Below are 26,764 nucleotides of genomic sequence, written 5' to 3'. Positions count from 1 at the left end.
ACTAACCAGAGCAAGGAAGTTCCTCGGGCTAGCCCCTTGGGGTGCATCTTGGCCCACTGGAAGGAAGTCACCAGTAGGGGGCCTCTGAGAATGAAAAGATTCAATCCAATATTGCACGCACTTGTGGCCATTATACAGGTTAGAGGACGGGCCAAAGTGGCCACCCACTGGAACTTTAGATTATAATACCTTATTGCCATTAATGTTGTTTTTAAGATGGGAAGGTAAATGGGATGAGGTTTTGTATACTGATATGTTTTTTGTTTTAAGAAATCACCAAGAATGGCAAAGAGACTGTGTGCTCAGACCCCCCTCTGACCCACTGGTCTTATCCCTTGAAAAGGAAAACAAAGCGAAGAGGGAGCAAGTCAAACGTTGTTGTTCAGCATGCAGTATAAGACAATGGTGTATGAGATCAGACAAGGTTTATCATTCTAAAAGGCAAGAACGAGATACATTTGATTTGATAAAAGCTCCTCCTAAGAGAAGGGAGGTTGAAGATGAAGATGAAGAGGAAGAGGACTTCCCCAAAAAGGAGGAGGACTCAGGCTGGGAAGGCACGTCCACTAGAACCCCCCACCCCAACAGTCCAGTTGCATCTAGAACTAGGAGGCAAGCAGTGTTACAGACCCCTCTGCGAGAGTCAGTGGGACCAGAAGGAGGAAGGTTAATGATTAAAGTGCCATTTACCACTCTTCATTTAGAGGCATGAGAAAGGATTGCTAGGAATTATTGTATCAATCCGATACTTACTGCCAAACGTCTACGATATGTTATCAAGCAACACAATCCAGATTAGGCTGACATCCAGTTACTACTGGATGCTTTCACTGAAACAGAAAAACAGCTGATCTTAAAGACAGCAGGGACTTTGGCAGAGGATTACTGCAAGGCCAAGCAGCAAGATGTAAAAGAATATTTCCTCCTCCAAGACCCAGAATGGGATCCTAATGTATCAACAGAGGTAAAGAAATTAGCAGATTATTAAGAGTAGATAGCAACAGGGGTAGAAAGAGCTATTCCAAAAACCATAAATTGGTCTGCCTTATATTCCCTTAAGCAGGGGCCTTCTGAGACTCCATCTGAGTTTCTAGAGTGTTTAAGGGATACTATGAGCCTTCATACATCATTAGATCCGGGGTCTGAGATAGGGACGAATCAGCTAGTTCATTCATTTTTGAGGCACTCTGCTAGAGATAGTAGATGTAAACTTCAGAAGATTTGGGAGCTGGAAAAGAGAAATCTCAAAGTCTACCTAGAAGAGGCATAGGAAGTATTTAGTAACCGTGAAGAAAGACATAAACAAAGAATGAAAAAGTTGGTAGCAGTGGTACAAGAAGAAAGGCAAAGAAAACGCAATCAAAGACCACCCATACAAGGATTACCTCGACTGAGCAGGAAGCAGTGTGCAATCTGCAAAAGACCTGGTCACTGGAAAGATCAATGCCCAGAATGGAGACAAGGTGACCAGCAAGTGGCTGCACACGTGCAAAACAACTGAGGAGGACCGGGGGATTCTACCCCAGCAGATCCACTGCTTATAACAATGAGGCTGGGGGAAGAAGGGAAAAGGGTAGAATTTTTGGTTGATACAGGGGCCACATATTCCGTTTTAAATAAAGCTTTAGTACCTCTGGAAAATGATTATGTTTTAGTGCAGGTGGCAACTGGCCAGTCTGAAAGGGCATATTTTTGCAAACTGTTGAGGTATAAATTGGGAAAACAATGGGGTATTCATAAGTTTTTGTATATACCCAATTCTCCAAAGGCACTTTTAGGCAGAGATTTGTTGGAGCAGTTGCAAGCAACCATTACATTCAAACATGGAGAGGTTATTCTGGAGGTAAATGATCAAAAGTACATAGAGGTATTAAGTTTAACCTTAACAGCTATTGAGATCAAGGAGGAAATTGATGAAGAGATACTAAGTCAACTATTTCCCGGGGTATGAGCCTCTGATGTACCAGAGAGAGTGAAAAATGCCTCTCCCATAGTAATTAAGCTTAAGGAAGACACACAACCAGTGAGAATTAAGCAATGCCCCCTAAAAAAAGAAGACAGCGAAAGAATCAGCCCAATAATTGAAAATTTTCTGCAGTTAGAAATATTGAAAGAATGCCAATCTGATTTCAATTCTCTCATCTTACTAATTCGGAAATCTGATGAGTCATACGTGATAGTATAAGATTTGAAGGCTGTCAATAAAGTAACAGAAGATTTGTATCCTGTAGTAGACAATCCATATACTTTAACTTGTCTAACACCTGAGCTAACCTGGTTTGCCATTTTAGACCTAAAAGATGCCTTCTTTTGCCTCCCTAACCACAAAGCCAGACAGAAAATTTTTGCATTTGAATGATAAAGCGCTAAAAGTGGGCACAAAACCCAGCTCACATGGTCCGTGCTTCCTCAAAGCTTCAAAAATTCTCCCACTCTGGTTAGAGAACAACTTGCAAAAGATCTGGAGTCCTAAGAAGATCCACAGGAAGAAGGAAGGCTGTTGCAGTACGTAGATGATCGTCTAGTAGCCACTCAGACGAGAGAAGCATGTGTGGCCTGGACAGTAAACCTTTTAAATTTCCTAGGACTCCAAGGATAGAGAGTATCAAAGAAAAAGGCACCGGTAGTGAAACAGAAAGTTAACTACCTGGAGTACGAAGTGAGTGCTGGGCAACAGACTTTAGGGCAGGCTCGCAAAGAAGCCATATGCCAAACCCCAGAACCACTGACAATAAAGGAACTCTGAAACTTCCTAGGCATAGCAGAGTAGTGCCGGCTGTGAGTTTATAATTATGGACTGCTTGTCAGACCCCTCCATGCTCTTATTGCGAATAGAAACAAAGATCTCCAGTAGACAAAGGAAGCCACACAGGCCTTGCACCAGCTAAAGAGTGCCCTCATGTCAGCTCCAGCTTTGGGACTTCCAGATGTAAGTAAACCATACTTTCTATTTTCCCATGAAAGACAGGGAATTGCCCTGAGAATATTGGCTCAGGACTTCGGTCCATACCAGAAGGCAGTTGCTTACTTCTCCAAGCAACTAGATGCAACAGCCAAAGGATGGCAGGGTTGCCTCAGAGCTGTAGCAGCAGTCGTGCTGAATATTCAAGAGGCACGCAAGTCTACCCTAGGACAAAAATGACTGTGCTAGTGTCCCACACAGTGTCCGCAGTACTAGAAGTAAAGGGCGGCCACTGGCTTTCACCACAGAGGTTTCTGAAATATCAGGACATCATGGTAGAGCAAGATGATGTAGAGATAGTGGTGACTAATATTGTCAACCCAGCTTCTGTTCTCAGTAGAAATCAAGGAGAAATAGTACACCACAATTGCCTAGAGACCATTGAAGCTGCCTACTCCAGCCACCCAGACTTAAAGGACACTCCTTTGGACGATGCAGAGACCTGGTTCACTGACAGGAGTAGCTACATTGCCAATGGAAAGTGACATGCTGGGTACTCAGTTACTATCTGCAGAGAGATAATAGAATCCAGACCCTTACCAAAAGGCACCTCTACACTGAAGGCTGAGATAATTGCCCTGACGGGTGCCTTGGAAATGGCAAAATGAAAGACAATAAACATCTACACAGACTCCAGGTATGCATTCAGAGTTGTGCATGCACATGGAGCCATCTGGAAAGAGAGGAGACTGCTGACCTCACAGGGAAAGAACATCAAACATGCATAAGAGATAATCCAGCTGCTGCAAGCAGTTCAGCTGCCTGAAAAGGTAGCAACTATGCCTGTTAAGGCACACCAAAGAGTCAGCTCAGAATTGGAAGAAGGAAATGAGCTGGCGGATAGAGAGGCAAAGGAAGCAGCAAAAGGTGAGGTAACTATTGAAGGAGCCCTAATTCCAGATGGACAAATTTCCCTTGAAGGTTAACCAGAATATAATAAGAGAGATAGAAAATTAATTGAAGATCAAAGAGGAACGTATAACCAGGAACACTGGGCTACCATTGAAAAGAAGCTGGTAATCCCTTCCCATTTATTGTGGTCACTAGTAAGGGAAGAAAACCAGAAAGCACACTAAAGAATAGATGCCCTATATACCCACTTGATTGAAAGAATTTTTGCTAGGAATTTATATGCCACTATTACTCAAGTGACCCGACAGTGTGATCTTTGCCTCCAGATGTTGTGGTGTGCTGTGATGTCCCATTTTGGCCTTCCAGGTCACTTTCCCAGGTGTGCCTATACTCTTTCCCTTCCCCCTTGCCCCCATGCTGAGTGACTCCTGTCAATCAGACTTAACATTCCAGCAAGGCGTCGTGTGGTTGGTCAAGTTCAAAGGATGCCCCTCAGGCCTGGGGGTCATTGGCCTGTCTGGGTGTCATCTTCCCCTGAGACCCTGCCCCTCTCACCTGGTTGGTGGCTCACCTGTACCTCCCCTCCCCCTGTCCCTGAGCTTAAAAAGGTGATCAGAGCATGCGGTCCGGATTCTGTTGGAGCAGGTCCTCACGTTCAGACCTCTGTAACCATGGAATAAACCTCTGGACATTAAACCCTCCAGCAGAATCCATCTCCTTTTTCTCTTCACCATTGCCTGAAGCTATTCCTCTTGAGGTAAACGGGGTCCTAACAAGCCTGGACTTGTTCAGTGCCCAGCTGCAACCACCAGCAAGCCAAGGTATCTCTGGGGTGATACACCGCAGTTGCTGCCTTTGGCCCAGCAGCGAGGGTCAGACTGGCCCAGGCACAATCTAACTGGTAATATTGGGAGCCTTTTTTTCCAATATCCAGACTAACCCCAAAAATACCCCCAGGCCGAAACTCGGTCAGATTGAGAGAGGCCATGGGCCTGGACAGCAGTGGCATATTGGCTTTTCAGAACTCCCAAGGAAAGGGGGGTATCCATATTTATTAGTATTGACAGATAGGTTTTCAGGATGGCCAGAAGCATTCCCCACCAGAACTGTCAAAGCTCAAGAGGTGACCAGATTATTTTTACAAGAAATAATACCACGCTTCAGAGTTCCAGCCACGATGTCCTCAGATAGAAGATCACATTTTATTTCCAAAATAGTGCAACAGATTAGTAGCCACCTGAGTATAGATTGGGAACTTCACACTCCATACCACCCCCAATCAAGCGGCCAGGTGGAGAAAATGAATCATTTGATTAAGCAGGAGATTGTAAGACTGGGGCAGGAAGTTAATCCACCCTGGCCCCAAGCTCTTCCACTGGCACTATTGCGAATTCGAACTAAACCTTGAGCTAAAGTAAAGCTGCGTCCCTTTGAAATGCTTTATGGAAGACCATATAGAATACAAAATTGAATGTCCACCCACATTAGAGAAATAAAATTGGCCACCTACATGGTGGCTTTAAGCAAACAGCTCAGAGAAATTGAGAAACACGTGGCTGGAACTTGGAGCAAAGAGCTAGATGGGCCAGTACATAACATACAGTCTGGAGATTATGTATATGTTTAGTCTCTTACAGAAAATACTCTAGAACTACAGTAGGAAGGAACGTTCCAAGTGCTTCTCACCACCTTCACTGCAATCAAGATCAAGGAGCAGAATGCCTAGATCCATCACCCTTGAGTGAAGAAAGCCCCAGGAGCCCCTTAGAGAGTAACACCAAGAGACAATGAACTGAAACTAAAACTTACTCAAGCAAAATGAGTGTATTGCAGTCAGAAGTAGTTCGTAGGTTCACTTAGAGAATTGTTTTGTATATCATTATAATTGGAGTCTTAGAATTAGTGAGTACCTCTATCCAAAGCTATGCTGAATAGCCTTGGTCCCAAACTTTTAATCAGTATACTAGATCCATAAGAGAACGTTCTGAGATAAAAGATTCAAACCTATCCACTGAAGTAATTCACAGTGATCAGGTATATGAAGAGCAAGAGAGGCAAAAATGAGAACTGTAGGCACTTCAAGGGATCAGAGGAGAAGAAATCAAGGTAAAGTGCCAAGTAGTCAATGAGACAACTCATGAGAGACCAGATGCAATTAGTGTCTCAACCTCTCCTGTTGGCAAACACCAAGAAGTTTGTGATAGTCCAAGTGAATCAGACTGTTGGTGCAATTTCACCTTAATACAACCTGTAGAAGTGACTTGCCTTTAAGGTCATAATGCTATCGGGCTCTCATTTAAATTTAAAATGGGTACTACACTTTTTACAATAGCAGGACCTAATACAACTCACACTAGTACTCAAATAGTTCAGACCCAACCCAAACTTAAACCTGAAGTGTATGAAATAGGCCCATATGTAGTAAAGAATGTAGGTGAAGAACAACTGTTGTTCAATCCAGAACGGTCTCTCGAACATGTTGAATTGCTAACGCAAATTAACATCTCAGAAATCCAACCACCCTGCTCCTCTTTCCTAAAAACATCCTTTGAAGACTAGACAACTTGGTTACAAAGACAAGTACATCTCAAGAGCAGAATAAGAAAGTATCTAACTGAGATATTGGGGACAGGATTAGGAGTTTTAAATGGAATTGATTCAGAAATACTGATGATTAAGCTGGCCACTGCAGCAGGTAGCCTAACAAAATTGAAGCAGCCTTTACAGTCATCTCTATTGCCATTAGGAACTAGCCAGTGGCAGATTTCAAAAGTACTGCCAAAGTAAGAAAAGGCCAGGGACCAAGACCACAAGTTAATAGAAGCACTTAGTACAGTTCAAGATAATGTGTCTTTAGCTTTCAGTTGTATACAAGCACAGTTATGGATGCGAGCACCAGCAGCTTTGATCATACAGGAAGGGGGTGAAGGTAATTTTCCAGCTAAAATTCGGAAAGTTGTCTGGGATAATGCAATTGATTTTGAAAGGAAGTTTCAATCCTTGTAGACTATGGCAAATTTCACATATGATCCTGCTTCTAATGTGTCTACTGCCTTTGTGCTTACCATACGTAATGCCACTGTTTACGTTATCCACCCCATCATTGCACTAAGAATAAATAATAAAAATACTGTGCTCTACCCTTCAGAATACAGAGTGTGGGCACAAAAGGTGAATGAAAAATGGCAAACAGTAAACTTGGAATCCTGCCTTACTAGAAAACAACTAAGATTCATTTGTGAAAGCAATACTATTAATGCCCAAGATGTGTGTCTAGACACTGAACAGAGTATTTGCCACTTCAATATTCATCCAGTCACTGATCAGAAAACTGTGCTCGTATATACTAGTAAAGGTTGTGTGTGCTTGAGAACTGCTTGTGCTATTGTAAAAATTGATAACAACGATGTCATTTTGTCCAGTAGAAATAATTCTATTTTTTTGTATTTGTAATTTTTTAAGATTATCAAGTGTGATTTTTTGTACTTAGTGCCAGTGGCATCCCACCAGTTGATTAAAGCCACTAACACAATGTATCATAGACTATCACCTACTCCTATTAAGATAGACCTTACATTAATAAAACAATTAATTAAGCACCGAGACCTACTGGGGATCTTGAAAAAAATCCAAGAAAGCAGAAAGAAAACCCTAATTACTGTCCAACATGATACAAAAGAAATAACCAGAATTCTGCAAAGAATAAAACAAAATGCAGATCATCACTAGTGAGATGTGATCTTTAGGTAGTCACCAATTGCAAATAGAATCTTTAATAAGTTGTGGCATTCCATTGTAGTTTTGTTAATATTAGTTGGAATAAGTTTAAGATTATCCATTATATTGCTAATTTGGAATTAGAGAATACTACAGCGAGTAGCTGTGTTAGCCTCATTATCAAATGAACATAGTAAAGCATTAAGCGACACTTACTGTTGTAGAGATTTGCATTAAGTTAAAGAATTTACTTATTTTCCAGGAAAGGGGAGAAAGGAGACAGAGTGGAAATTTTCCAGAGTAGAAATCTATTTTGATTTAGGTGAAATGTACATCTTTAAGTCTATAGTTTGAAAACATAACTGTTTACTCTGACTGCTTGTTCTCGTAAAAAGTCTAAGCTCCGAGAAAGGCTGTGCTCCAGCTGAAAGACAGAGATAAAGAGAGGGAAGACAGAGAAACAGAAAGACTGCTGTGAGAGCAGGTCAACGTGACCTAAGAATTCTTTCTGATAAAGAAGAGTTAGCGTCAAATGTCACGCAAAATTTTTAAAAATTAATATTTATGAACCTATTGTGAAATTGCATGCATATGTATTTGAGAGGTGGATAAAAAAAGATCTGGAGTTCCCAGAGGTGGGCATGTCTTTTAAAGAGAGTAATCTCCACATGCGTCCAGCACTGTAATAAACATACCATCTTTACAACTTTCACAAAGTTGTAGAGTTTTGTCTCTGCAAAACACATTAAAGAACATCTTTTGTTAAGAAAATTTTTACATATTTCATATTTTTCAAAACAGCAGCCATTCATTTTCCTGAGAGATTCAGTCTATTCTAGAGAGGATCAGAAGGAAATAACATAGTTTTAAAGTCTTGTCTATGGTCTATGACGTTGCATACCTTTGTGTGTCAGAATTCATAAATCATGAAATGGTCATGGGATCTTTTCTTTCAAATATTAAAGCAATGTGTTGAAAGCGAAGGGAGACGACCCATCTTGTTGTTGATCAGCATCGACTCTGATTTATTGATCAAATCAGTCACTTTTTATAATAGTGTTAATTAACTTCATGCATATTGCAAAATTCGAGCTCATGATAGGTTACAGAGAAAACTCTAACCCCTCCTTTTGTTTACAATACCCATGGTCGTTTATTGAAACCAAAATTAGTGTTCTCACTGTGATATGAAAAGTTCTCAAAACCTTCATATCTGTTCCCAGAGCAGCCAAGGACTGTTATGAGAAGACTGTCTGAGAATCCTGCTGTTTATAGAAAAGGTGCCTGAGAACCTAGTTATTTACAAAATCAAGCCTGGGAACTGCTGCTTTACAGCTGCCTTTTACTTTCCCATCAGCTGTATACCTTCATGGCCTCTTTCTTTAAGCCATGCTTGAACCAGGCTCTCCACAGCAATGTTTAAATGCTACTTAGGCTTTAAACAATAGATTAACTATTTGAGGACATGTTTTAATGGTGAACATGGTGGTGATGCTAGGTTGATGATTGGACTTGATCATCTTAAAGGTCTTTTACAAACTTAACAATTTTGTAATTCTACAATTTTAGTAGTTATGTCTTCAGCCAATCAGCAGGATCAAAATCTTACTTTAAACAGCCTGGAGATAACAAACGTGAAACATCAGTAGAAACCACTTTTATGTACTATATATATGGTATATATAGGATTGAAATAACTATAAAATGTTTGAATACATGACTGATTGCATCATTATCAGAAAAGTAAAAGCAAGAACTAGTCTTCTGATTTTACTTTACAGCTTCAAAACCCTGAAAATCATTCAGTATGTTACTATAATTTTGCATTGTTTTTGCGTGGCAAGGTTTTGGTATCAGGGAGGGGACATGGCTGGCTTCTTTGAGAAGCTGCTGGAAGCTTCCCCTATGCCTGATAGAGCCAATGACACCTGGCTCCAGGACAGAACTGCCACTGCCCGAGGCTGGGCCAATCAATGATGGTGGTAACATCTCTGTGATAACATATTTAAAAAGGGGAAAAGTTATTGCACAGGAACAACTGCAGCCAGAAAATAGATGAGTGAGAATATATGTGAGAGAAGCAGTTTTGCAGACACCAAGGTGAGTGGAAAAGGAGGAGGTGCTCCAGGCACCAGAGCTGAGATTCCCCTGCAGCCTGTGGTGAAGACCATGGTGAGGCAGCTGTGCCCCTGCAGCCCATGAAGGTTAACAGTGGAGCAGAGATCTACCTGCAGCCTATGGAGGACTCTACACTGGAGCAGGTATATGCCTGAAGGAAGCTGTGACCCTGTGGGAAGCCCACGCTGGAGCAGGGTCCTGGCAGGACCTGTGGACCCATGGAGAGAGGAGCCCACACTCGAGCAGGACTTGTGACCCTTTAGAAGGGACCCATGTTGGAGCTGTATGTGAACAACTGTAGTCCATGGGAAAGACTCACATTGGAGAAGTTCATGGTGAACTGTCCCACATGGAAAGGGACCTCATGCTGGAGCAGGGGAGGAGTGTGAGGAGTCTTTCCCCGGAGGAGGAAGGAGTGGCAGAGATAAGGTGTGATGAGCTGACCACAACACCCATTTCCTGTTCCCTAGTGCCACTGAGGCCAGAGGAGGTAGAGAATTCGGTAATAAAATTAAGCTCGGGAAGAAGGGAGGGATGGAGGGAAAGGCATTTAAAGATTTGGTTTTATTACTCATTATCATACTCTGATTTGATCAGTGATAAATAATTTCCCAAAGTCAAGTCTGTTTGCCCATTGTGGTAATTGGTGAGTCATCTCTCTCTGTCCTTGTCTCAACCCAGGATCCACCAGGCACATTTTATAACAGTGTTAAGTTCATACATATTGCAAAACCCGAGCTCATCATAGGTTACAGATTACACATTAACCCCTCCTTTTGTTTTCAATACCTGTGGTTTGTTATTGAGACCAAGATTTGTTTTCGCACCCTGATATGAACGGTTCTCAAGGCCTCCACGTTTGTCACTTTTGCTTTCCCAAACCAGCCAAGGACAGAATGTTTACCTGTTATGAAAAAACAGCCTGAGAATGCTGTTTAAAGAAATGTGCCTGAGAACTTTGTTGTTTACAGAAATGTGCCTGAGAACTCCGTTGTTTACAGAAACAGGCTTGAGAATTGCTGCTTTCAGCTGCCTTTTTACTTTTCCATCAGCTGTATATTTTCATGGCCCCTTTCTATGAGCCATGTTTGAACAAAGCTCTCCACAGGGCTGTTTTCACTTCTTGCTTTCAGCTTGCTGCTTTGCTTGCTCTCTTTTCTGCTCTCGCTTCTGCTGTCCTTTGGCCTCTGCTTATTAGCTAGTTTAGCTAAACAGTCCAAAATCCTTCTTGGACTGTTTCTCCCTTCCTGTTTCTGTGACCATCTCGAACCTGCTCTGGACTGGGACCTGGGAACACCGAGAGTTTGCACCGTTTTGGCCTGCAGCAGCTGCCCCAGCGCCGGAGGGACTGAGAACAGACCAACCACCCCCGAAAGAGACTTTCTGATTTTGTCATCTTTCTCAGAGCGGTGTCATCGGGTATTGTTCATTTTGTGTGCTGGGGGGTGCTGGGCCAGTCTAATAAACAGGTTCTTTCCACTCTTCTCCGAGGAATTTTTCCCGAACCAGTTGGGGGGAGGGGCCATGTGGGTTTTGCTTTCTGGAGGGGCCCTCCTTTGCAGATTCTTTAACAAATTTACCCTAAACCAGGACAGTTATATTTTCTCTCCCTTGTCCAGTTGAGGAGGGGAGTGTCGTGGTTTGAAAAGGAAGTGAGTTTTCTGGGATGCTGTGGTCAAGCCAATAGGTGTTCAGATTTGAATATTGGCACCTGGTGTGGCCACTGAGGACATGGACACGCCTCTGAGAACACAGGGGTTAAAAGCAGAGAACTCCCAGGGGGAAGCTCTCTTGGGTTCCGGGGAGGGAAACAGGTCAGGTCTCCCCTGCCCAGCTGCCGGCTGGGCGGGAAAGGGGAAGCCATGCAGCCGAGTGAGGTAGGCCTGGCCCCGAGAATGGAAGGGTGGAAGAGCACCGAGAGGCATTGGGCAGCCCCCCCCCAGGAGAGAGAGAGAGAGAGAGAGCGAGCCTGGGCCTGGGCTTGTGCCACCTTGAAATTCAATAGCAGGCCGGCTGAGAAGGAGAAGGGGGGGTGCGGGCGAGAAGGTGCCTGCAGGGCAGCGTGGGAGTCCTGGGCAGGCAGAGTCTGAGATTTTTAACCCTTTTCTTGGATGATGGAAACCTTACAAATGCTGATCCTCCTGGAGTTGAATGAGAAGAGAGATAGAGATGAAATGGAGGAGGAAATGGGCAAGTGTGACTTGGAGAGTTAGGGACATGCGTGCGGAAGAAATCGGGCTGTACGGTCAGTCATGACATCCCCCCCCTGCAGTCAGACCTTTGCTCCGTACCTGGCCGCACCCAGCCGGACGTGAGCAGAAGGAAATGACACTGACTGCCCAAGCTATAAAAACCCATGTGACCCCTCAATAAACGCCATTTGCTGTCCACCACGTTGGTGTCAGGAGCATATGGACCGAGTGACCCTGGGCTTTGGGCCACCGTGCCGGACTAAGAACCAGGTCGCCACGCCTTGAAGGCAACATCTGGTGCCTAAAACCCGGGATTGATAAGCGCCCAGGGTTCGGGGATCGCCTGGACAAGGGACCGGTGGCTGCACAGCTGGCCTAGTGCAGCGGGGGGGACGCCCTCGGACCAGCTAGGAGCATGGACGCTATCGCGAAGGTCATAAGTCAGATCCACGCGCAGTGGGTTATCGAGTGTAAGCTTAAAGATTTATGTCTTGCAATACTGAGACTGATTAAGCTTGGGGCTATAGAAAGCCTGGTAGAAATTCTCCATCTGGAGATCTGGGATAATTGCACAAAGGCTCTGGCCGAGGAAACCATGTCCTCAGGCTCAGGGAAAGCCCTCAAATCGTGGGGCAGAGTTATCCAGGCTCTGCAAAAAGCTCGGCAAGAGCAAGAAACCTGGAAAGCCGTGTGAACTTGTTTATTAGCCACGCCGTAGTTGGGGGTAGGGGCAGCGACGCAAACCACGGAGGACTTTGACCCGGTCGGGCGCGCGGAGGCGCAAACGCCGGAACTCCCTCAGCGAACGGACTCACCACCAGAGGGGGAGGAACGCACACGGACGTTTTGGCAGGGGCTAGCAGAGGAGGCACAGGAGGCTGCCATAATATCGGACCCCAAAGCGGTTGATAAAAACGCACCCCCGCCATATGCGTTTGAAAATGGCGCCGGAGTGCGTGCACAGGGCTGGAATGATAACACGGGGGGTGGAAATGCAGAAGGCTCGCTGAACAGCGCAAGCGTGGGTGAGCGGGGAGGAGGGGCGGCCCCCGAGAAGGGACTTAAGACCAATCAGAGCGCTCAATTCACATTAGGTCCTTATAGGGCAAGAACCTCCCCCAGCAGGAGGCGGGGGGAGCCCAAGGGGAGGGAAAGGCCCACCCCCGCAAGAAGGGGCGGGATCGGAGCCCTAGAAAACGGCAGAGCAGCCCGGTAATGTCCGGCCAGTCGACTTCCGGCTTGGACTCTGACTCGAGCTGGGACGGGCTTGAAAGGTGGTTGGAGGATTCCGACACGGATTCGGGCTTTAACAAAAAGGGAGCAACAGCATATAAGATCACTAGCCACAGCGCTCTTGCGTGGGTTAAGGGGATATCAGAGAAAGATCGAACCCCGCTTACAGACTGGGGGAAAATAAAAATGGCTTGTGCGGAGTGGGGTCTGTCTGCCACACTGGTTTTCCCGGTCTGTGTGGGGGGGGGGGGGGCAGGTGGAAATCAAAGAACCTACTCCCCGGTAAACCCGAAAGATGTACAAGCAAATATTAAAGCGATTGCAGACAGGGGGATTAATTCTGCCAGGTTTCCACACTCATTGACAGCGTTTTTGGAGGCGATGATATGCTTCCCTTTGATATCAAACAGACTTGCAGGCTGATTTTTGATGGGGTGGGGATGATCGTTTTTAAACAGGAATGGGAGGACAATTGTGTAAAGCAGCTAGCCTTAGTAACAGGGGCAGACTACCCACTGCACGGCTCCAGCATACAGAGGCTAATGGGCACAGACCCCACTATGATCAGCCCCCAGGCGCAGGCTGAGGGCCTGCGGGCCCATGAGGTTATGACAACAACCCGTGCTGCCTGAGAAGCCATCCGTGTTGCTTCCAAAGTAATAGCCAGATCGTCGCCATGGTCAACTATAAAGCAGAGTGAGAGTGAGAGCTTCACTCAGTTTGTGGAGCGCCTTCAGGCAGCATTAGATTCCTCTGCATTACCTTCAGAGGCGAAGGGTCCTGTGCTAGCAGATTGCCTACACCAGCAATGCAACTCAGCCACCAAGGACATCTTAAGATCACTGCCACCTGGGTCCAATATTGCTGCCATGATCAGACACGTTGCAAAGGAAGAACACCTAGCTCCCATCCAAGCAGCAGTTCGCACTGCAATAATCAGTGTGATCTTGTTTCTAGGGTTAGCAGGCGGAGGACAGGCAGACACAAAACATTACCCTCACCAGCCATTCAGGTGAGTTCTACGCCATCTCTCAGGTGAGGGGGTCATCAAAGAAATTGTTGCAGCCGACACCCCATCTTTCGAGTTCAGGCTAAAAGACATTTTCCCTCACATACAGGGCACCCCAAATTTCAGGAGACGACATTATTTCAGACCTACTGGTGGCCTGCCTCCAACCCAGGAAAAAGTTACTGTAATTACCTGGGGTATGGATATTGTGGATATTGGGGGTGTGAAACTATTGTGACAGGCAATGCATGGAAACCACAACAGCCTGATAAGTTCCTGCAAATTAAGTATACTCCCCACGGCTGTCTTCAACCAAAATTTTGTATGGATGGGTTCGTGATCATGCCCCAAGGCAGGAAACAGCACACCTGCACAGGCTATATAATGACAATCCTGTAGCCGACCCATGATGGCTGGGCCACGAGCAAAGTGTGGACAGCGTTTGTTTATCTCTCTCGCCGCATCTGGGCGAACATACAAATTATCAGATTCCCACCTCCAATATCCCAATCAGTCGGACCCAATCCGATTCTTGCAATGAGTAGACCCAGGAAGGGGATCGCAGCTAACGGTAGTTCTAGCCACAAAACACAGATGGCAAAACTTACCTCCCCATCCGATCTCTTAGCCAAACCAACCCTCTCCAATCCATTCCTAAGCGTGTTAAATGCTACCTTGCCACCTTCTTATTGTTAAACCAATCCAACCCGAACCTCACAGAGTCATGCTGGTTATGCTCTGATGCACAACCCCCTTTTTATGAAGGAGTTGCCCTCGATTTCCCATTCATCTTCTCAAAGTCAGACAATCCACGCCAATGCAGATGGGACACCCCCTGGAGAGGCTTTACCCTAAGTCAGGTTACGGGCCAAGGCAAATGCTTTGGCAATGCAACCTTGGCAAAGCAAATGGGCAACGTCTGCCGGGAATTCATCAAACTTAAGGGAGGGAAGTTCCAGTGGGTGATCCCAGCTGCATTGGGAATGTGGGTCTGTCAACGATCCGGCGTAAGCCCATGTGTACTCCTTGACAAATTCGATCATTCTACTGACTTTTGTGTCCAAGTTCTAATTGTCCCCAGAGTCCTGTACCGCCAGGAAGAAGAAGTGTACCGCTTGTTCGAGGAACCCAATCGGCTCTACAAACGAGAAGTGATAACAGGCATCACCATCGCAATGCTCCTCGATTTAGGAGCTACTGGCGCTGCCACAGGCATCTCGGCCCTTGCAACTCAACATCAAGGACTGGCACAACTGCAGATGACTGTCGACTAGGACTTGCAAAGGATTGAGAAATCCATCTCTTCCCTAGAAAAATCCCTTTCCTCACTCTCAGAGGTTGTCCTCCAAAACAGGCAAGGACTGGACCTTTTGTTCATGCAGCAAGGAGGCCTGTGTGCCGCCTCGAAAGAGGAATGCTACTTTTATGGGGACCACACCAGAGTCGTCAGAGACTCCATGGCCGAACTGAGAAACCGACTAAACCTAAGAAAAATGGACAGAGAAGCTCAACAGGGCTGGTTCGAGTCGTGGTTCAACCAGTCCCCATGGCTCACCACCCTGATTTCTACCCTAATAGGCCCAGTCACTATAATCTTTCTAACCCTAATCTTCGGGCCTTGCATATTAAACAAACTGGTGCTATTCGTTAAAAAGCGTTTAGAAATGGTTAACATTATGTTTCTCGAGCGCCAACAATTACTTTAAGGCGTGCCAGTTACTACCACACTTACAATTTTATACTAATTTTACTAACCCATGAAATTTTGTAACGTCTACATTTTATAACTTTATACGATTTTTCCTAATCATGAGGGAGGGGGGAAATGTGGAGAGTTAGGGAGATGCGTGCGGAAGAAATCGGGCTGTACGGTCAGTCATGACATCCCCCCTCCTGCAGTCAGACCTTTGCTCCGTACCTGGCCACACCCAGCCGGACGTGAGCAGAAGGAAATGACACTGACGGCCCAAGCTATAAAAACCCCTGAGACCCCTCAATAAATGCCATTTGCTGTCCACCACGTTGGTGTCAGGAGCATATGGACCGAGTGACCCTGGGCTTTGGGCCACCGTGCCGGACTAAGAACCAGGTCGCCACGCCTTGAAGGCAACAGTGTGATGAAAGTCCGTGCAAGTGAAAGATGTCGGAAGAGTGGAGAAGAATCTTAGGTGGGAGGAGGTGATGGAGTGGCCTTGGCTGGACTTTTCTTGTATAGCCATGGACAGAACCATGTTTCCTGTGACACAGAGACTGTATCCAGGGGGAGGCAATGGCTCAGAGCTAAGAGGGTTCAGTGTTGAGACGCCTCGGCCCCAGGGGGTGAAATTTGGGGGGGACAAGTGTCCCGAAGGTGAGAGATTGTGCTCTTTTTGGAACGGGAAAAAGCATCCTTAAAAGGAAAACCCTAGAAGCAGCTCTGATCCATGTGCAGTGGTGAGAACACTGGACATGGAAGAAAGAGGTCACGACGGCAAATGTTCTCCGGGCGGTGCCACGAGTGACATGGAAACACACGAGATTTCAACTGTGTTTCCTGGGGAAGCCTATGGCACAAGAAAGGCTCCTCTCCTCTTGATGAACTGAGAATTGCTTATCTAAAGGGTGGTGATGGACTGAGAGTTGGTGATCTGAGGGATGGATGTGTTGGAAATTTGGTGGGGGGAGGAGGAAATGTTTTTGGAAGGTTTTCATTTTTTCTGTGTGTTTCTTTTTACATATAGTTGTAGTTTAGTTAATAAAGTTTTCTTTATTTCTAAGTGGGGGCCTACTTTGCTTATTCCTGGTCACATCTCACAGCAGACACCAGGGAGAGTGTATTTTCATGGGGGCACTGGCATTGCGCCAGCGTCAAACCATGACAGGGAGTGATAGAGCAGCTTTGGTGGGGGCCTGGCATCCAGCCAGGGTCAACTCACCACAGATTTTCACAAATAAGAGACAGAAAAATGCAAAATTGCATTATTTAGGGTCACATAAGTTGAATATTTTTAAAATATGAACTTTGGATGTATTTTCTTTTTAGTTGCCAAATTTAAAGGCTGATTTTCAACATCAAAAGCAGACATTGATCTGTGTTGGAAGGAGGGCTCATTTACATCAGGTCAGGCACTCCATTTGTGTAACCAAATTTTAGTCATTTTTTTGAGTGTTAGCACCCAAGCATTGTTTACTTCAGAAGTTTGCAGGTGGAGGCACTTGATAATTTATATGCTTTCTTCATCCTGAAACTGGGCTAATATAGAGATGCCTACTAATTATATAATGAGTAAAATATAAAGGTTTCTTTTTCTTTTCTTTCTCTTGATGCCTCTACTATTTTCTTCCATTTTTTGGGAGAAAAACAACCCTCAGTGACTTGTCCTTATCTACTGCTATCTTTCAAACCCATCTGTGCCCAATTTTTCCCCTTGTAAGGTTCGTGACCAGCTATGTTTTATTGTAAATAAATATCATTAAGAATAATGATAGATGCTGCACCACATATGTTTATACAGATTCTCTGTTAATCTCTGTGTAGGAAAGGGTTACAGTTTGAAGGAGAGGTTGTTTTTCTTTAAATAATGATCACTTTGCAAATTGACTATTCTTGTTCCAATATAAGACTAATTTTGGTAGACCAGCTCATTAAATCAAGTTAAATACGAGCAGGACAGTTCAACAGATAATCACAAAATGGTTTTTTGGGGCTTTTTTGGGGGTTTTTTTGCTAGACTTAAAGTACATCAAATGCATAGTGTTTTACTAAATAGAGCAAATTCATTAAAGTTTAATTAAACCTTTATTTCATTACTGATTTCAAAATATGCTTTAATGTTATTGTGGTACTTCAATTACTTCAGATCCCTTAAATGTGAGGTCTTCGGTCCTAGTTCCAGATTTGCTTTTGCTTGCATCTTTTTGTACTGAGACTAAATAGGGCAGGATCTCATATAAAAGTGCAATTTATTGACAACTCTGTTTTTTCCACTTAAAAAATGTTGATGCCACCACATATCTAGATATAGAGATATCAAAAATCTTAAGAAAATTATTATTAAAATAAAACGAATGAACTACAGTAGGCTCGCCATAATGAAACTGGAATGTAAAATATACCTCCCAGTTCCCTCAGGGAGAAGCTTGAAAGTGTCTGATGAGTAAACATGAAAAATGGGTGAATGGGTGAAAATTTAAAGGTGTTTTTATGCTTTATAAAGCCATTGCCCTAAATGAAGTTTAGTAAGTACTTTACTTCTCTTGTGATTGATCTCTAGGCAGCTGTAGTAAACCCCTCAGCTTTAGCCAGGGTCCCTTGGAGAATAGAATGCTGACACAGCGGCAAAGAAGCTTCCTGTCTCCAGGGACATCCACCTTATACCTTATCCCTATAGCCATGTAAGGCAATATCTTGTTAACCCTACTATTGGTCACTTATGGTCACTCTAACACCTTTGCCATTGGTCAGGATTGGATCCGGGCCAAGGCTATAAAAGTAGCATACTGTACCCCTACTAACTCGGAAGAAGAAGAGCTGAGACCCTTCACGGAACCCCTACAATGAAGCCATACACGTGGAAGAGCCAGCTTCTTCTCCTTCTCCTCTCTCTACCGTCTGCTGGAGCCTTAAGCCAAGGGAAAAGCTACCTAGCAAGCAAAGCTGAAATCACAAGAGCTGGCTCATCACTAAGAGCTGAATATTCCCTGCTTGCTAGGGGCTGACCCATGGCCTTGGTCTGAGCGAGCTGGCCTCTGGCACTCAGTCCCCCTGGGAGCTGAGCTCTGGAGCTGTCACAGCTTGCCCTAAGATAAGACCAAATTAAGGCTCATTTAGGCAGCAGTTGAGATGGTATTCAACTTTGCTATGGTTTTGCGGATTTTTCCTGCTATCTTGAGCGTGGACCTTTATTGTCGGGAAGACAGCAGACTGGATATATTCTGCTGTTTTACAAGGTGAGAATGTGTAATACAATTACAGTATATGAGATGTGTCCTTTTTGTCTTTACCAATCAGTGCTAATGTCCCTTGTCAAGAGTGGGAGTTCTTCATTGCAGCGGGACAGCAGCAGGGTCAGTATGTTATTGCCATGGTTTTTATTGCTGAATTACATTGCTACACACACACACACACACTTTTTCCTTTATTAATACCTGCATCCATTTTAGCCACTGGAAGACAACTGTATTTTTTTAATTTTATGGGGTATGGCTGGTATTGGTAAACTTTGGAAGACTTAATTCCAGTCTCTTATGGAAGACTGTAAATAACTAGGGCTTCTCAGAAGCCTTCCTTAATCACTCTGTGCAAATATTTTTGCTTTTTGTGCCTTGAAAACTAAATACATAAAAATAATGTAAAAACTATAAAATTACTTCTCTTTAGCCTACTTCTTCATAGGACTATGAAGAATTCAGAATTATCAGTACCATTGCAAGGCAATGATTGGTAATTTTTCTGTTATGGCTGATGTCGAATTTGCCCCAAAAAGGCGAGAATAACTGCTTAAGAGACTCAGTCTAGGTCAGATAAGCAGGAGGTATTTATTACGACGCGTCAGAGAAATCACAAAATGGATTTCTGAATTATGTACAGCAAAAGCGGGTTTTTATACAATTCTAAACAAGGATTACATCATTTATTACATGCATATTCATAGGCAGGCGGGGTCTTCCGGGAATTCCTGGTTTTCCTTAGTTAAATTTTAAGCTCTTCCTAATTTGGACTTCTTCCTGTTATCTTTGGCATGTCTTCCCATGGCTTGGCTGAAGTTACTGTTGTACTTGGCTTGATCCTAGCGGCTTGGCAGGTCACTTTAACTTATTGGCTTCCACTTCTGTTTCTTCAAATATTCTAATTCCAAAGTTTCTTCTGTGTGTGTATTTTAGACTACCTTATCCAAATATTGAGAGTGTATTTTACATTGTCTTATCTAAATATCTGATCAAAGGTCTTCCTGAAAGTGTGTTTTTAGATTATTTATTAACTGCTGCTATTCCCTTAATATATTTTTGAGTATCTTTTAATTCTTTTATTTTCAGAAGCTATTAGCCATTATAATAAATGGCTTCATTTCCCCCCCTTTTCTTATAACCTACGAATTCTTTCGTCAAATTCTAACCCTGTAGGGCGCTGATATGCTCGTACCATAGCCCAGATCATTTGGGTTCTTTTCATTATGATTCTCAGTCGCCACCACATACAAATATTTGTGAGGGTTAATAGTAACAGAACTATGATTATTATCAGCGTTGGGTGCACCAAATAGTTAAAGACTTGGGTAGCTGTTGGGGAGTATCCCACGAAGATATCCCACCAATGATGCTGGCCTACTTGTTCTACTTTAGTCAGGACATTCTTTATTTTTTCTGAATTATGTTCTACCTGCCATACCATTCGTTTTGTTGTTTGATTTACCTTTTGTATCAATTCCTTTACTTTAGGATGTGTGAGCATTGCTTTAAGAACTTCGATGTCCATCCCTATTTGTAATTTCGGTATCTCTTGATATAGGTCGAAATCTGCGTTAATTAGCTGTTGAGTAGTTATTGGGACAGTATAATGAAAATCACAACCTACTATCTTGGTGAAGTTGCATACACAGAAGTTAGTATTATTAGTCTTTTCTTGGCAATTATCTATGGTGACATTGTCACAAGCTGTCCTCACGCAAGCGCACCCATTCCCTATATAATAAACTTGTGATTGTGTTCTATTATGCGGAAGCATTTCAAAGGTACATACACTGTTCTCGGCATCTAAGCATAGATCTTCTGCTTCTACTACAGCGTTTTCACAAACATAGCCTAATTGTCCTCTAGGAATACATGCTTCTGTGCTAACCGATTGCCACCTATTTTTGGTATTATCATAACTAGCCCAGACATTATGGTCTATTGGCCTGACAATAACATCTTGATGTATTGTCCCTAGAGTGAGGATAGGAAAGATAGCTCTTTCCTCTGCTGCACTAATGGTGAGGACATAGGCTTCGATGTGTTCCTGTTGAGGCTCATAAGTGAAATTTACTAATTGCCACCAGGCTTGGTGGTCCTTCTCAAATTGTGTAGTATGATCATCCTTTAATATTGTTTCTCTTATTTCCTGAGGTAATATACCTGACGTTCCTTCCCTCAGTATTCCTGCCGCTACTGATTGTACCCATTGTTGTGTCTGAGGGCACTGGATAGCTAATGCAATTTCCTTGCTAAGTTCCCCTGTATAGTTAGCGAATTTTAAAAAATCCTCTTCAGTGTGGTTTGCTACCATGGTTAGCAATTTTGCTACTAGCGATTGTGTTTCTGCTAATGTAAGCATGGATGAACTGAGGGGCATTTTTAGTTTTCCTAAGTTCGACGTGACGGTACTTAATTTATTCACTAATACTTCTTGATCTATCGTGTTTAATATACCAAATCCAGTGCCAATCCACCCACTCAAATCTCTTTGTGCTCTTCTATGATGAGACCTTGTTGCTAGCCATGCATTCCATCCCTTAAGGCTTTGCTGTATAAACGGTTGGCAATCCTTCTGCAAATACGTAATATCGGTGTGGAAGTTCATCTGCACCTTTTTCAGGGAATAAGTGGGGTCTAACAATAATTTTTGTTCATTAGATTTTCTTATCACCTGAGGCCCTATAAAGGTTAGGTTATGTACTACTTTACATACCACCGGTGGAGTGGTTTCTTGGGGCAAGTCTAGATCTGGATACAAGGAGATCACGTCTTCCGGTAATGCTACCTTATATGCGACAGCACGCTTAGGGAAGCCAAAACCCATTTCCAAGGCTTTCAGCTCCCTTTCACACGTGAACGTCATCGACTGATCCAATCTAAATGCCATCTCACACTGTGCTTTCCCTTCCTCAGGACCATTAGATGCTACAATCTTTCCCGCAGAAAAGAGAAGAGGGTGTAAGTCAAGGGTTATGTTTTCAGGATGTATTTTCCCAAGCGGATCTTCTCTAAAAACTACTGAATTTTGGGGTTGTGATCCGGGTGGATCTCCCCTGAAGTCACTCCACTGGCATGAAATTGGGCCCTTTTGCTGAATCCAGACAGTGGGTTTCCCCATTTTCACTGGACTAAAGGTGATTAGGTTGTGTTCAGAGGATGCCATCAAGGGTTGAATTGTTAATACCAGCCGCCTTGTTTTTCCTTCTATTGGGTCAAGCTCTCGACACCCGACTTGAATTTGGTCTCCCTCGTACGCTACCATGGAGGGCTGGTCCCATACTTTACTCGGATATGGCTGATTGTTACGTAAGGCATACACCTCAAAGTAGGGCCCCTTCGGTCCCGTTTCCAACTCCGGGTGGATACACTGGTGTGCATTAGACCATGGGTCTATTGAGACAGAGCCTTGGGGAAGAACTATACTTATCATTAGTCCAATGATCAGGGTTGTGAAGATCTGCGGTGAAGTCAGGATCATGATGTCTGCTCCTCTTGTTTATTCTCCGGAGCTTTCTTGACTCGTGAGTAATGGATCCACGTAGGTCGCTCCTTGATCCGAACCGCGGTGAAGGTAGTCAGCAGCACTTGGAAAGGTCCCTCCCACTTTTCTTGTAGGGGTTTTCCTAAAAGATTCTTAACATATACCCAATCACCGGGATTAAACGGATGCAACTTACAATCAGGTTGTTTAGGTTGGTGCCCTATCACCACAGTAGCATTCTTATCGAACTGTTTCCCCACCGTAATTATATAATCATAAATGTACTGATTACCGATTTGGTCTATAGCGTCCCCATTTACAACTTGCATAGCATAGGGTCTACCATACAGAATTTCAAATGGACTTAACTTTTCTTTTGATCTTGGTTTGACTCTTAGTCTGAGCAGAGCAATAGGCAAAGCCTGATACCACTGTAAATTAGTCTCCTGGCATATTTTGGCAATTTGCTGTTTGATGAGATGATTCATCTTTTCCACTTGCCCACTGGCCTGTGGACGATAAGGTGTGTGTAGTTGCCATTTGATTTGTAATGCTTTGCTTATTGCTCTCACCACTTTTGCACAGAAGTGTGTACCTCTATCCAAAGAAATGCTTTTCGGTACCCCAAACCGTGGAATAATTTCATTCAACAGTACTTTCGTTACCTCTTTTTCCTTATTTGTCCTACAAGGGAATGCTTCAGGCCACCCAGAAAATGTATCAGTTAATACCAACAAATACCGAAACCCCCCTTTTCTTGGGAGTTCAGAAAAATCAATTTGCCATACTTCACCTGGAAATTTACCTCGATTTATGGCTCCTTGGTGTACCTTGGTTCCCGTATTCGGGTTATTTTTCAGACACCGCTCGCACTGGGATGTAACGTGTTTTACAGTAGTAAATAATTTTGGTCCCGCTATCCTAGCTCGCAAATGTTGGTAAAGTGGATCTAGGCCCCAATGGGCCTTTTCATGCTCTGTTTTCACAATCTGCCACATTAGGTTCCCTGGTATTATCAATTGTCCTGTCTCTAATTGTCCCCATCCACTGTCTAACAGTTTACCTTTATTCCTTTGGATCCATCTGTGATCTGATTCCTGGTATTCTGGCTTGATATCAGTATCCAGCTCTCCTGGTATTAGGGCTACTATTTCTACTTCTCTAGTCCTAGTGGCAGCCAATTTAGCTTCCGTATCTGCCTTCCTGTTCCCTATTTCTGGGATAGTGTTGCCTTTCAGATGTCCTTTACAATGCATTATGGCCACTTGTGCTGGGAGTTGGACCGCCTCTAGCAATCGCAGAATCTCTTCAGCATGTTTGACTGTTTTTCCTTGTGTAGTCAATAGTCCTCTTTGTTTCCAGATGGCCCCATGAGCATGTACAACGGAGAAGGCATATTTAGAGTCTGTCCATATATTAATTTGCATGTTTTCCGCCAATTCCAGGGCTCGAGTCAGAGCTATCAGCTCTGCCTTTTGGGCTGAAGTCCCTGCAGGCAAGGGGTTTGACTCAATTACCCTTTCTGTAGTAGTGACTGCATAGCCAGCCATTCTTACTCCTTGCTTCACGAAGCTGCTGCCATCTGAAAACCAGTTGTCCGCACCTTCGAGCGGTTCTTCTTTGAGATCTGGGCGACTGGAGTAGACGGCTTCAATTGTTTCCAGGCAGTCGTGTTCGATGGGTTCTGACGGGGCTCTCCCTTCTAAAAATGAAGCTGGGTTCACAATGTTAGTTACTTGAATGGTTACGTCATCTGATTCGGCCAAGATGGCCTGGTATTTTAAGAATCTGGAAGGCGACAACCAATGGTTGCCTTTCTGTTCCAGCACGGCCGATACAGTGTGAGATACTAACACAGTCATCTTTTGGCCCAGCGTGAGCTTTCTGGCCTCTTCTATGTTAATTATCACTGCAGCCACTGCCCTCAGACAGCCTGGCCATCCTTTACTTACTTCATCCAATCGCTTGGAGAAGTAGGCCACAGCTCTCTTGTGTGTTCCCAACTGCTGTGCTAGGACTCCCAGGGCCATCCCTTGTCGTTCATGGGAGAACAGCCAGAATGGTTTTGATACATCTGGAAGACCTAAGGCCGGTGCTCTCATTAGCTCCAGCTTCAACTTCTTGAAGGCCCCTTCTGCCTCGGGAGTCCAAACTAGAACGTCCTTAGTTTCTTTCAACAAATCATACAGTGGTTTAGCGAGTATCCCGTACTGATAGATCCATAGCCGACACCAACCTGTCATCCCCAGAAAGGCGCGCAGATCTCTCACTGTCTCTGGTTTAGGCATCTGACAGATGGCCTCTTTTCTAGCTGCTCCCAGGGAACGCTGTCCTCTGGAGACTTCGTATCCCAGGTACACCACTTCTTTCTGCACCAGCTGTGCCTTCTGTTGAGAGACTCGATATCCACTTAAACCCAGGAAATATAACAAGGAAATAGTCCATTCAATGCATTCTTCCTCTGTCACTGTTGCTATTAGGAGGTCGTCTACGTATTGCAGAAGGGTGCCATCTCCCAGCAGCCTTTCCCACTGTTCTAATTCTTTGGCTAACTGATTCCCAAATATTGTAGGAGAATTTGTCCATCCTTGGGGGAGTACCGTCCAGGTAAGTTGGGTCTTTCTTCCTCTATCTACAGATTCCCACTCAAAGGCAAAAATCTTTTGACTCTCGGGAGCTAAGGGAAGGCAGAAGAATGCGTCTTTCAAATCTAATACGGTGAACCAGGCCAAATTATCCTTGAGTCTAGTTAAAAGCGTGTATGGATTAGCAACTAAAGGATGTAATGTCTTGGTTATTTCGTTTACTGCTCTCAGATCCTGGACTAGTCTATATGTTCCATTAGGTTTCTTTACTGGCAAGATTGGTGTATTAAAATCTGATTCACATTCTACCAATAACCCCAGTTCCAGAAACCTTTTGATTATGGGCTCAATCCCCTTCCTGTCTTCTATTCTCAAAGGGTATTGTTTTCTTACCACTGGTCTTGCCCCGTTTTTAAGTTCCACAACAATCGGTGCTGCTTGTTTTGATTTTCCAGGTACATCAGTAGCCCATACTAATGGGTATGCCTCGCTCATGATTCGCTCAGAATTGTGATTCTCAAATTTAGGTTCCACACAACTGATTGTTAGGCTTAAGGCTGTAATCAGTTGTTCTTCTTTTACTTGAAATTCCAATCTGTCCTTATTGAATTTTATTGTGGCTCCCAAGTTCTCCAATAAATCTCTCCCTAATAGAGGCTTTGGTGAATTTGGCAAATACAGGAACTGGTGAATTCCCATTTGTTTCCCAATTTTGTATTTGATAGGTTTCAAAAAGTAAGCTTTTTCTGGTTGGCCTGTTGCTCCCACAACTTGTACAAATTCATCACTTTTAGGTACCAGTTGTTGATTTAAAACCGAAAAAGTTGCTCCCGTATCAATCAAAAAGTCCAATTCCTGTTTACCTTCCCCTAGCTCCATTTTAACCAGTGGGTCTGCTAGGGTACGGCCCACCGGTCCCCCTCATTCACTTTCTTGCTGTGTGGTAGTAGTAGTGGCCATTAGCCTTTTCTTTAACTGGGGGCATTCTTGTTTCCAGTGCCCAGTCTGTAGGCAGTATGCACATTGATCTGGCCCTACTCTAGCTGGGTGGGGTTGGAACCTCCCTCCCCCTCTCACTGGGTAACCTCTACCCCTACCCCTGGCTCCAGGTTCCGGGTAACCTGTCTTCTGAGCTGCTACTGCCACAGCCACTACTCGAGCTATCCTCCTGTCCTCTCTTTTCTTCTCCTCAACTTCTCTATTATTATATACCTTCCATGCCTCATTCAGCAAGGCCTCCAGGTTTTTATTTTCTGGATGTTCAAGTTTTTGCAATTTCTTCCTAATGTCTGGGTTACTCTGTCCCATCATTAATCCCAACAGGTGTTGTTTTCCTTCTTCCGTTGCTGGGTCCAGGGGTGTGTATTGTCTCATGGCTGCCCTAAGTCTATCCAAAAACTCTGACGGGGTCTCATCCTTTCCCTGCCTAATGTCATATAGCATCGACCAATTGATAGCCTTAGGGATCGCATTACGCAAGCCCATCGCGATCAGCTTTCTATACTGCACCAGTCGTCGATAGTGTTCTTCGTTGCCCGGGTCCCATTCTGGTTTACTGCTGGGGAAATTATCCTCTAGTCTCCCTGACAATACTTGAGCATGTCGTTTTCCTGTTTCCAATACGAGTTCCCTTTCTGTATCTGTCAGTTCTGACAGCATCACCTCTATATCTTCCCAATCAAT

General features: G+C 44.1%; 1 pseudogene; it reads left to right on the top strand.

Moving 5' to 3' along the window:
- LOC134431414 (protein patched homolog 1-like) overlaps positions 1 to 26,764 on the top strand; it is a 233,875-nt pseudogene that overhangs the window by 64,860 nt on the left and 142,251 nt on the right.

Source organism: Melospiza melodia, chromosome W (genome assembly GCF_035770615.1).
Source record: "Melospiza melodia melodia isolate bMelMel2 chromosome W, bMelMel2.pri, whole genome shotgun sequence".
Taxonomy (NCBI): Eukaryota; Metazoa; Chordata; class Aves; order Passeriformes; family Passerellidae; genus Melospiza; species Melospiza melodia.
Note: the sequence above shows the minus strand (reverse complement) of the source record. Positions and strands in the feature narration are given on the sequence as shown.